Below are 12121 nucleotides of genomic sequence, written 5' to 3'. Positions count from 1 at the left end.
GTTATTGTTGTTGAAGTGTCTAGGTGTCTGCTACTGGAGGCCTCATCTCTGAGGGCTCGAGGAAGGCTGGCATCCTCTTCTCATTCTCTCTAGTAAATTGTCTGTATTGTCTTTCTGTCAGGAGAGAAGAATCAGTCTCACTCTCTCTCTATTTCTTGTTCAGAATGGAAAAACTGGATGGTTGACTCTGCAGCCCTGTAGGGAATACGGCTCTCCCCTGCCTCAGTATTCGTGCTCAGGCAGGGTGATTAGACATCGTGCCAAACTCTAAAACTAATATGATTGACATATGAAGTTTTTCACTGAGCGCAAGAGGCATTCTGAACTTTCTGGGTACGTGATAACATCCTTATTAAACAGCAAAGTAATCGACTTGATCAAATCATGGCCTGCGCTCAGTGCCAGCGCAGATAAAAAAGATGGAAATGATCACTGTAGAGTAATCGGGCACACGCTTGAACTCTTATCTTAAGATAACATGAATACACAGAAATGGCACGGCTAGAACAGTGGAATATTTTTCCTGTAAAAGCAACTCAGTCAAGTGAAATGGTATTTTAGGCTAGTTGGAAGAATGTGCCATTCAAAGAGCTTTAGAAGTAGAAAAAGAAGGACGGTGTTATAATGCTCTGCAAAGATGACCTTTTGTGCCTTAAACATTAGGTAGATGTTGAATGGTAGTAAGCTCACATTTGACCTCTGACCTTTAAGGTCAATAAGCTGATCAACTTTGAAGGTCTAACTGGTAATAATGCTTTATAGAGCTGTATAAAAGATTGCCACTGTTTGTACTGCATAAGCATATAGGGAATGTTATATGGGGATTCTAAATATCACATTATAGTCTGCATCCAACTGTCATATTTGATCTTTATCCTTCAAGTGCGTGTCCTCTACCAGAGGCCTCGGAGTTTGAGGGTCCTGTGCAGTTAGCTTAGCTGTTCCTAGGACTGCGCTCTTCTGGACAGAGATCTCAGATGTTGTTCCTGGGATCTGCTGGAGCCACTCGCCTAGCTTGGGAGTCACTGCACCTAGTGCTCTGATTACCACTGGGATCACTGTTACCTTCACCCTACACATCTCGAGTTCTTCTGTGAGCCCTTCATACTTCTCAAGCTTCTCCTGTTCCTTCTTCCTGATTTTGCTGTCACTATGGACGTCTTCCGCTGCTTGTCCACCATTACTATGTCTGACTCGTTAGCCGTCACCATTTTGTCCGTCTGGAAGTCCCACAGGATGTTAGCTTGGTCATTCTTGACCACCCTTGGGGGCGTCTCCCATTTTGACCTCGGGACCTTCCAGGCCACACTCGGCACAGATATTTCTGTATTCTATGCCAGCCACTTAGTTATGGCGCTCCATGTATACCCTGCCTGCTAGCATCTTGCACCCTGCTGTTATGTGCTGGATTGTCTCGGAGCATAAACATACTTGTGCTTAAAACTGTGTAGACTTAAAACGCAGTGTGCAGTCAACAGAGCAATTAGCATTAAAGCCAAAAAAGGGGGTTTGTTTTCATAAATGCCATTTAGCATCTAAGTATTTTTCCGCCCATCCATCTAGTGGATTACATCTTCTGCTCTTTGTAAAGGTCAGCAGTTGATGTTTATTCAGAGTTTGTCTCGTCTCACTCTCTGGCGTTACATCAGATTAGTTTGCCAAACATTTCACAGACGCGCACTTGAGTGGTACTCTCGACCTTGTCTGGCCTTGGGTCGTCCAGCGTCCTATTTAAGTCTAATGTATACTTCATCCCCTCTGCCACAGTCGTGGTTCCCACCACTCAGAACTGTCTTTCTCCTCACCCCCCAAAAAAAGAAACCTTTTGTCCGTCTGCACATGATTCAGGTCAGGGTGTTTTCAGTGGAAATCTCCCCTCACTGCACACAGGGGACATCAATATGAAGTTGGTGGTTGCAGAGAGAGGGTGAAAATGGCTCAGTGCTATAATTTATTCAGACATTGAACTGGCCCAGGCTTGAAGTATTCAAAGTAGCCTACGAAAAAAAAAGCTTTTAGACATTTCATGAAGCCATGGTCGCTTGACATTTATATTTAAATCAGCCTGAAGTAAAAGCAAAGAGTCAAGAGTACAGCACAGCTACAGGTCCACGGGAGAAAATACCAAATTCACCCTGCACATAGTCTTCATCCCCGGTTTGCCAGAAGTGTCTGCATGCTTACAGTGGGCACACATTTCGATTTAAATAATAGTAAGGGCCTGACTTCATTTATTCTGTAACCTCTAGCCCACATCTTACTGTAAAGGAAAATGGCAACCTCCGATACAGCATCGCATTTCATCTTCTGTAATGTGTGCTACGCTGCAGAGTTTATGATGTCATTTAAAAATACTTTTTTTAAGTGCACCTGCTTTTCCTAAAACCACCTCAAATATTCAGGTTAAAGGATGAATCTGCTTCAAAGCAAATTGCTGTCACACTGGTCAACACTTGAAAACTTGTGAGTTTCAGCTCTGAACACTTGCAGTTTTGAGCCTTGTGACCGTTCCCTGCAGTGGCACAGCAACAGGAGAACACACTTCAGCTTGATGCTTTCAGGTGGCAATGAAATCACTAATATTAGATTAAATAGTCTAGACTCTCAGCACTTCCAAATATTGACTCTTTAGGGCTTTGGTGTTTAAAGGAGGAATATACTGTAACTTACTCGTCTTATGTTGGTATAAACAGTATAAAAGTAATTTATTTAGAAGAATTTGATTCTGTTTTTTAACCCATGTTGGGTAAATGGTGATTATGAGTAACAGAACAATACAGAAACAGCCTATCCTCCTCACCGTGTCCTTTCTGTAACCTTATCAGTATGCTGAAGCTCTAGCTCCATTACCTTGAATTGGCAGCCAGTCAGGAGGGAAGGGCTTCTTCCAGCTTCCCAGGTATTGTGAGGACTCTTTACTTCATGCCATTTTGGTGATTGCAAACTTCCACAGCTAATACATTAGAGCTGACCCCCATTTCTTTTGCAACTAAGCTGGAAGTACATTTTTTTGCTGTGTTATTACAGAAGAAAAAGTACTGCTACTGGTTTATGTTGTTTATGTCCAGCATGACTGGTGACTAAGTAGAAAAGTGTGTAGCGATGTAGTGAACTGAGCTGATGAGTTTAGGGACGTTTTAAAGAGGTCATCTCTTACAAAAACATAGAAACGGTCATTCTATGGTTTGTAAGTCAAAACTCAAGGACAAAGGGGAAGACAGGACAACGCACACACCCACACACAGAGGGGTTGATGGGTGACTGGGCACAGGTGGGAGGGAAACAGGTAAAGCTAATATTGCCAATGTTGATAAAGCAGGTAGTCATGAAAGGAAGGAAATGAATGACAACCAGGAAGTAAAAACAAGACAAAGAAAGAGCTTTACTGACAAAGTAAAATAGGGCGTTAAAAAAAAGAGACATGAAAACGAACACTAAACTTGATGACAGAGACGTGGGGTCAAAGATAACAGAAGAAACTAAAAGCACAATGAAACAGCAATGACAAAACAGATACATACAGATACACACCGGGTGTGTCGAACACGGCTCACTGGATGGCTTTGAAAAATGAGGAGGAGGAGGGCGTGGATTTTGAACTTTTAAATGTATTTACAACTTGTCCTACTGACAAAGATCATAGCTATTCATACCACTCTGATGTAATATCAATAAATGACATAAATATTTGTTTTCATTATCTGCAGAAGAAATTGCTGTTTATTTCTTACAGTTTTAGCTCAAAGGCTCGTGCTGACAGATTTCTTTCATGAACTACAGCAGCTTGATGCATGCTCAATCAGTGGGCTTTGATCAGTGGTTGTTGGTCAATGGTCATGACAATTTGCATATTAATGATCAGTGAACTCCCAGCACATTGTTCCTTCAGTGGTGCTAGTGTCAGTCACTATGGAAACCTGCAGTCAGCTGAGACTGAAGAAGTCACTTGGATGAGTGACGAAACGTTTCTCCCGCTGAAAACGCTACGTCGAGATGAACAGAATCAACTTTTGGGGAACTACAGCAGCATTTCTTCATCCTGTAACAAAACTGACATGTACTGTTAAAACACTCCTGATCTACAGACTGGCTCCTCCAGTCTGTGTGCCAAACATCTTTGGGCAAGAGATTAACCCCAAGTTGCTCTCAGATGCCTCCCTCGGAGTATGAATGAGCATGAATGTTAGATAGACAGCACTTATCTCAGAAAAGCATAGAAAAGTGAGAATGGGTGTAAATGGGTGAATGAGGGAAGTTGTATTAAGCACTTTGAGTGCTCAGGTGAAGTAGAAAACCACTATATAAGAACCAGTCTATGAATTACACTTCTTTTCTAATATTAGGATATAAAATGATGTAAAGAAAGTTAGAAATCCCTGCTTTATACTAACCTGTGGCCATTATACAGTTATATTATTTATTATTTCTACAATGAACATTCTCAAATGTACTACTAACCTCAAGACTATTTTGCTGTTTTCCATTAGAGTTAGTATTTCTATCCACATAATTTATATAAATGAATATATTTCTCCTCCAAACAAGGTGAAAGGTAAATAAAGGATGATACGGCATGAGATAATTGCCCCTGGAGAGCCCTACGTCTCTATGGTAAACTGTGGTGTGTGTACATCACTATGACCCTGTGCCCTGACCATAATCCCTCACTGCAGGGGCTGGATTAGGGCCTCGTTTTATTAGCCAGGCTCACCATCCCCCCTCCCGAGTGGTTTTGTTCCCGCTTCAGTGTGGATCGATTGCTGGCTCGGTCTGAAGTGGCAGTGCTAGTTATTAAACGTGGGATAACCAAACCCTTCGGACTGCTGGGATAATCCCATCACAAATTAAGTAGAGGGAAATTGGTCAGGGAGAGCCGGGACTGGAGAGAATCTTCATATTGTGACCTTCGTAACACAAACGAGCACAAACTCCTTTATTTGTTAGAAGCTGATCCGTAAGGATTTCGACCCACGGTGGATCAACACTTTAGCAAGCTGTCGCTAAACTGAAACTAAAGTTTTGACAATCGACTGAAACTGTAAAAGAGCCAGAGTATTATTACTTAGTGTGTAAGAATCGATCCAAAAGAGAGCCATGTGTTGTGATTTTTATACCCTTAATGCTTGAATGTTGAAGTTGTCATGGTTTCTAAGGGCCTGCAAACATCCATCTATCAACTGAGCCTTGGCTTTTAATCCATACCAAGTGTCTTGTGCAAGCCCCAACTACACACAAATCTATGAAAACATAGAAAAGGTTCCCTTTAAAAGAAATACAAATATTTAATATGAATACTTTGAGAATTTTAATATGCTTTCTAACCCATTCCTGTGCCCTTTCTCTGTCTTTCTTTCTTTTTTATAGTTCTGTTGTGTGCAGCTTGCGTGCTATCTCAAAGTCATCGTGTGGAATACTACTGGATGTTAATTACCCCTGCTGTCTGAAGTGAATATCATTAGAGCTTGAACTGGACATGAACCAGCCATTACTGAAAGGGGCAAAAGTTTATTAAATGCCATTAGTAGGTCTTCAACCTAATTTAAAAGCGAACACACAATGACTGGCTGGCTGCTAGATGTGATTTCCAGGCTGCTCTGACGTAGCCTCGGGCAGTGGGCAAAAAAAAATGAAACACATTTGAAACAAAGGAATAATAGTACAAGCTGCCGGTGAGGGATTTAATCCCTCTTATTTGGGGTGGAGGTTTTTGTTATGGTTTAGCAGTGAGTGAGAAAGTAGGTTTTATAAGTTACCTGTTTCTGCAGAAGAACTCGAGTTGCACCGATGATTTCCTCATGAGAAATGGCGCTTTATAAAGTTGAGTTACTCACCCAAAAAAAAAAAAAAAAAAAGCAGTTTGAAAACCCTGTCATCATCTCTACTTTCTTGCTGCTGAGAAAGTTCCTGGAAGTTTCCAGATGTCATCATAAATTTATTTGCATACGAAGCCTTTCTACCGGAGTTACCGCACTCAGAGACAAAGGAGGAGGGAGAGAACTTTTGTAATGAAATCTCACCGAAAACTTGGCAACAATAAGAGTTTTTTGTAACACAAAAATGTAATTTTTTTGCAGCACTTTACGTTTACATTACCCTGAATTGACAATACACTGCTGTAATGTCACTAAGTCCTGACTATGGATTGGGAATCTGTGTCTATGTCATAATTATTCATTTCACCAAGTGTGGGAAAAACAAGACCAATCTTTGGATCGAGGACCTTATTGGGCGACAGCTAAAGATGTAATGTGTGTTTTTGTCTTCTAGGTCAGTGGTTACTAACAGCGATGACAAATAAATTATGAGGTGCTAAGAGATCTAATATTGACGTAATCCCCAGAACACTAAAAAGGACAAGCTTGTCTTTTTAGCACCTAATGGCAGCACTCAGACTAAGCAGACACTCGACTAAGCTCCACTTCTTAGACCACATCATCTCTAGAAAAGACTTAGAGAGAGAACAACAGTTCGGGGCCTCTGAGCCCTGATTATAATATTGAGACCACGGATTTATCAGGTAGGGGAGGATTAAATGAAAGCAGTTGGCGCCAAGTAAACACTAAGTAGAGGGGATGCTTTATCAGGATATTAGCACAAGTTCAAGTAAGTGAGATAGTACAAAGGATGTGAGTGAATGAAGATGAACTGGGATGCCTTGATAAGAGGTGTTTAGTTAGTGTACTAGGTGCAGAAACACATGCTTATTTCACTGTTATTTGCAGGATTCAGTCACTATTTCTGCCTCGACACAGGTGGTCACAAGAAACACTTACAGTTGTTCTTGAATCTCCTTAGTCTTGTCACGGTGTTAAATAACAGACGAGTTGGCGCACAGCGTAATCCATGATTAGAATGCGTCGCTCCCACCACTAAGACGTGTCTCGGTTGTATCAGATGGAAGCTTAACACTGGCATATGCTCAGTGCAATGATCTGTCTATGGATGACAGGTGGTTACCCAACTATTTGCATAATTATGGGTGTAACACACAGGCTGCTAGGACGTCATAAACAAATCCATATGGCCTTTTGGGAAAATCCAGATGATTTACACCACAGCTAACGGATATACTCACCGTCTTGACTTTGTAGCAGACATCGGTGGGATTTCTCACTGAATGTTTTAACCGGAGTGTGAAATATGGAGCAACTTCATCCCCTCTACTTGTTTTGGCAGCTCTAATCAAATGTGGGAACTTTATACCAAGTTTTCATGACAGATCGGTTAATGTGGCAGCTGAAACATGGGCCAGTGTTTCCTGTGTAGTTTTCTGTTAGACGTTTGATGGAAAGAATAAATGTTGGCTCTGAGACTCAATTTCAGTCCCCTGGAAACTTCCTAGAATCAACTTGAGTTGGGTAGCACAGTGTGTAAGAATGACCTTTATCGCAATAGTCAGATCATGATATATGAGCAAGTTTCCTGCAATTATTATTGTACTTGTTATTTTTAGAGTGGTTCGACCAAGCAAGGGGTTAGATAATCACATCTAATTTTTTTCTCACATGTACTTTTATATAATATATATATTTTTATCGCTGTCTGGGTAATTTCCCCAGCCAAAACTGTGTGTATAATATATCTACAGTAATGTATTTCAGCACAGATGGAATCAAGCCAAGCTAAACTTTCCATCGTGGAGTTGCGCAGTGTTGTTTTGGGCTTAACAGACCTTTCATAAAAACACGAGTACTTGTAATCACCACTTCCCATGTCTCAGCTGACATTTCATGGAGTGCTGTTAAGGAGGTATAGCAGGGGATGTAGCAGCACCTCCCAAAAATGGGCAACTTTTTGACGACCAAGGTGAAAAGCGAGCCGCTTAATAAATCGATAAAGCGGCAAGTGGTTTGATTTTGCTATAATTCCTTTTCTTTGTCTTTTGTAATCCCCTCCACAGACATGTCTCTCAATGTCCGTCGCAGTAGTGATCCCGCACTGGCTGGCTTTCCTCCAGGCGAGGCCCCGGTTGCTCCAGAAGAACCGTCCAGAAAAAATCCAACTCGCTGGTCCACAACCCCTGGTTTCCAGAAGCCCAACCATAAACGAAACCCCAGCAATGAAACAGGGAGCCTCGAACAAAAGGTAACTACACCTCCTGTGGTAATGTAGCCAATAAACTGTGCACGAATGCCTCAATGATACCTGGTATGATGCACCATTAAGTTGTTAAGATCATTTATTGGAATCTAAATGGTGTCAAAATGCAATAGATCAATAAAGTCTATTTTTTAAACTACTGTGAACTATTACATACTTATTCCAGCAGCACCTTGCCCAGAAGATAGGGCTGCTGATGTACGGGTGCTGCATCAATTATAATGCCCGAGATATGTGCTCTGAAATCTTCCCAACCTCCAGTCTCTGTTTTCAACTTACTCCTTTCTTCCCTCATTTTCATTCCTTGTCTCCTCTGCGCCCCAAATCAAAGAAATAAGTGTTAGATATGAAAGTTGTGCTGCCCTGCTTGCAGATATCCAGCAGTAGCATAGATAGTGTTTATCTGAAACTAGTTCCATCTGATAACACCCCTTCTTGTCATCCAAAAGGATTAGCGGAGATTCTTAAACACATTCCCTTTATTACAAATTCACCTTCTTGGTGCTTTTAAGCCTCTGATTATTAGTCAGAAAAAAATAAAATGAAATAAAACACACCTCAGGTACTCCGGTGCATCCTCCCTGCTGCTTCTGAAAGTAAAAGAAAGCCAATTAACTTCTCACAATGGCTGCCGTGCTGACAGCCCTTTACTTCTCACTGAGGGAGAGGTATGTTCCCATCAAACGGGGATGTTACAAATGGGGAAATTATTGAATGTTCGAAATGTGAAACATCAGCTCTGCGTATGATTAGCGTGTCTGGGAGAAGGGGCTGATAGAGACACTTTAGTTGTCACGGCCCACAGAATGTAAAAGCAAGAGTGTGGGCTGAAATCAGAGCTCTCATTTTGTTAGTGGGAATTCTGTTCTGAACTACTGAACTGAGCAACTATGTATGTTTGTGTGCTTGTACTGAATATAAAAATGGGAAAGCAGAGGATCAGGAGTGTTGAAATATGACTTTGAATTTCATTGACTGTATATGGATTGCATGTCTTTAGCCCTTCTGTTACGTCCTACCATGCATAGAGGATTCCACATCCACAACGATGTTTGTAAGTTGTGGATCGTGGATAAATATTATTATGTTGACGTAATAAGAGGATTCCAGATTATGTACACCGCCACACACTAAACAGACGGATACGGTAGTTTAAACTAGAAGTTTCTATTAGTTTACTTTAGTCATACATAAAGCAATGGTTTAACCCTTTATAGGGCTCTCATTAAAACACGTAGACATTAAAAATTTCAACCCTGGCGTGTTATTGGGGGATATTTCAGGACTTTTTCACATGTGTGATTTTTTTAAAAAAAGTTATTTTACAGTGCAAATCAAGATTCCTTTCCTGTTTATGGTATACGTATTTACCAAAAAACAAACAAACCTGTATATAAGACCTGTAGGATAAACACAAATATGTTTATAAAGCCATGTTTTTTATGAACATTGTTTTTTTTATTCACACTGGCAATTTTCGTAAATATAACACACATATCAAATAATTACTGAATAAATTTTAGTAATAAGTAATAAGATGTACTGTAAAAATAATCACCAGTTATATACCATTAACTGCTATACTAGAAAACTGCAATAAGGTCATGAAACAAACCAAACTACACACTCAGTTTTGATGTTATGACCACAAGTACGGTATGAGTGTAATGTAGGGGTAAAAAAAATTAAAAGCTTGAAATGCAACAGGCTGTGACTGACTGGTCAGATACAATAATATCACTATCTGTCACATAACCTGATCTTTTGTGATTGGCTGGGAGAAATTCCTCATAGTTAGTCGTGGGGAGGACAATTGTTTTGTCCACTGAAGTCACCAAATATGGCTTCTTGTCCAATAAAAGGTTAAGACGATTCCTGTAAAAAACCTTCCTGGCAAAGCAACATTTTACATGGTGAGTTCAAAGTTATTATGACCAAGCCACTATAAATCAATAATTCCCTTAATAATGTTCAGCTGCCCAACTTGTAATGTTGTGTCCCATTTAGTTCTTGACTCCCATCTGCAGCAGTTCAGATGTTATCTGAATGTAGTGCATTTTAAGACACCATCCTGCCACAGACGCTTGAAATGGCATGGTGTGAAAAGTGACGAGCTAACAGCAGGATGCTGTCATTTTTATTCAGCTGACAGAACCAGACTTTTTTCAACTACAAAGGGAGTCTTAGTCCTTGTAACCCTTAATCTATTTCTTGCACCAACTGCCATATATTCATTTCAAGTCTGTTTTTATGAAATTAACAGCATATGTTGTAAGAATGTGTTAGTCAGCATGTGTAGTATTTGTTCTTGGCACCATATTTTTGAAAAGGAACATCCTTCAGCATTGCCAAAAGCAACTTACTCATAACAAAGTCTCTTCACTGTCTAGGATCGTTTCCTTTTACAGACTAAAGCCAGCCACGTGTTCAATTCCCCAACTAGTCTGAAAACGGCTCAGTCAGACTCAGTTTTTCTGCTAAATCTCAACAATAAAAGTCAGTGAGAGTACTCAGTCATCGGCTAGCACTGTAAACTCATCACATCTGCCAATGACTTTACAATACTTGGTATTTAGGGTTATCTGCACTTAGCAAAATCACCCATAGGGATTAGACAGTCAGTTTGAGCCTCTCTGGTATCTGGCTTTCTCTACATTTTATGATCTGATGTGTCGTAAAACTCTGTGGAGGGGGGTCCTTTGTCGTGCCGTGTCTGAGGCTGCGATGGGTATCAGGGCTGTCTCTATACACAGGCCAGTTGTGCAGCTCAGTTTTATAATTCTGTTATGCCTTCATCAGGCCCCTTGCATGTCACATTCAACTGTAGCCAAACACTGCTGGCTCTCCCTCCCATTCTTTTAAGCTCCTTTGTTTTTGCGTTGTTTTGATATATTTGCTATTTTGTGATTTGTTAAGCAACTATGTGTTCTCTTTCAATTGTGATGTCTCATTAAAAATCCCCAAAATGTTTTTTTTTTTCGCTCTTACTCTTTATATGCTGTTTTTGTGACTAATCAGACCATATATGGTTGCTTTTCTACTTGTTTGTCTTGGTGAATCACTTGGCTTTGATTTTAATTATTGATTTGCTTTCTCTTCTATTCAAAAAAAACTTCACTCTTGACCTTCAGCTGCTGAGATTCCTAAGCCAAGGCTAGCAAGTGTGGAATATTATCTTTTGTGCCTGGGTGTGTTTTTTTGCTTGTGGCCAGTGTAATATTTTATGCTCAAGTATGCTGATGTATGACATTACCTTGGCAGGAGCTTTGTGAAGTTGTTTTGGGTTTTTTTGTAATGATAAATCCTAGTTGGAGCTGTCTTGTTATTAAAAAGGTCCTCAAGCAGCTCAGGTGTGGCTGTAATGAAATATCAGGAGCAAGGGTTGAGTGAGAGTTAACTGAACCACAAAGATGGTACAGTCTTCAAAAATCAGGTTCGTCCTGGATTTTAGATAATTATGTACCAAATTTCTTTCTTCTTCTTTTTTTTTAAAGAGTATTTATACGAGTGCATTAAAGACTTCTTCTGATAGCAGGACCACAGTGGTGTACAATTTTTAATGTCTCTGCCTTTTCCTCTTTCTTTGCAGGGCAGGAAGGAGCCCATGCCTACCGTAGTCTTCCTCGTGATGCGAGTGGCTGGTCCACTCAGTTCCAAGAGAGATGACTCGATCTTCCCTTAGTGCCAACCATCCAATGGTAGATCGATGGCTCGATCGACAAGAACAGGTTTGTTGGTGGACAATTAAGGAAATTGGAGACTCTATGGTTTATTTGTGGTTTGCAGATAAACATCTTTATTGCTTGACCAGTTCATAGCAGCTTGTTATTTTTCACCACAGCCACCACTGGTTGGTCTAAAATAAAACAAAACAAGTTGGTTCACTTGGTGATGTGTTGATACAAAACTGACCTGGCTTGGTACAGAGGATCTGCAGATTCAGATATTTGGTGTATGTGCTTAGCAATCAGTGGTGTTGAGCTAAAATTTCAATATCTCTACTTGAATATTGCTTAGAGGC

The 12121-nt window shown here is 40.4% G+C and overlaps 1 pseudogene across 1 annotated transcript in view; it reads left to right on the top strand.

Moving 5' to 3' along the window:
- The window catches only part of LOC309713985 (partitioning defective 3 homolog), a 360712-nt pseudogene that overhangs the window by 128105 nt on the left and 220486 nt on the right, over window positions 1–12121 (top strand). The window contains exons 4-5 of the transcript XR_014280682.1: window positions 7901–8085; window positions 11690–11828. The product of XR_014280682.1 is annotated as a partitioning defective 3 homolog (transcript). The remainder of the gene's footprint in view (window positions 1–7900; window positions 8086–11689; window positions 11829–12121) is intronic.

The sequence above is a fragment of the Aulonocara stuartgranti genome (genome assembly GCF_965226115.1).
Source record: "Aulonocara stuartgranti genome assembly, chromosome: 9".
NCBI classification, from domain to species: Eukaryota; Metazoa; Chordata; class Actinopteri; order Cichliformes; family Cichlidae; genus Aulonocara; species Aulonocara stuartgranti.
The sequence above is the reverse complement of the archived record's forward strand: the minus strand, read 5'-3'. Positions and strand labels throughout refer to the sequence as shown.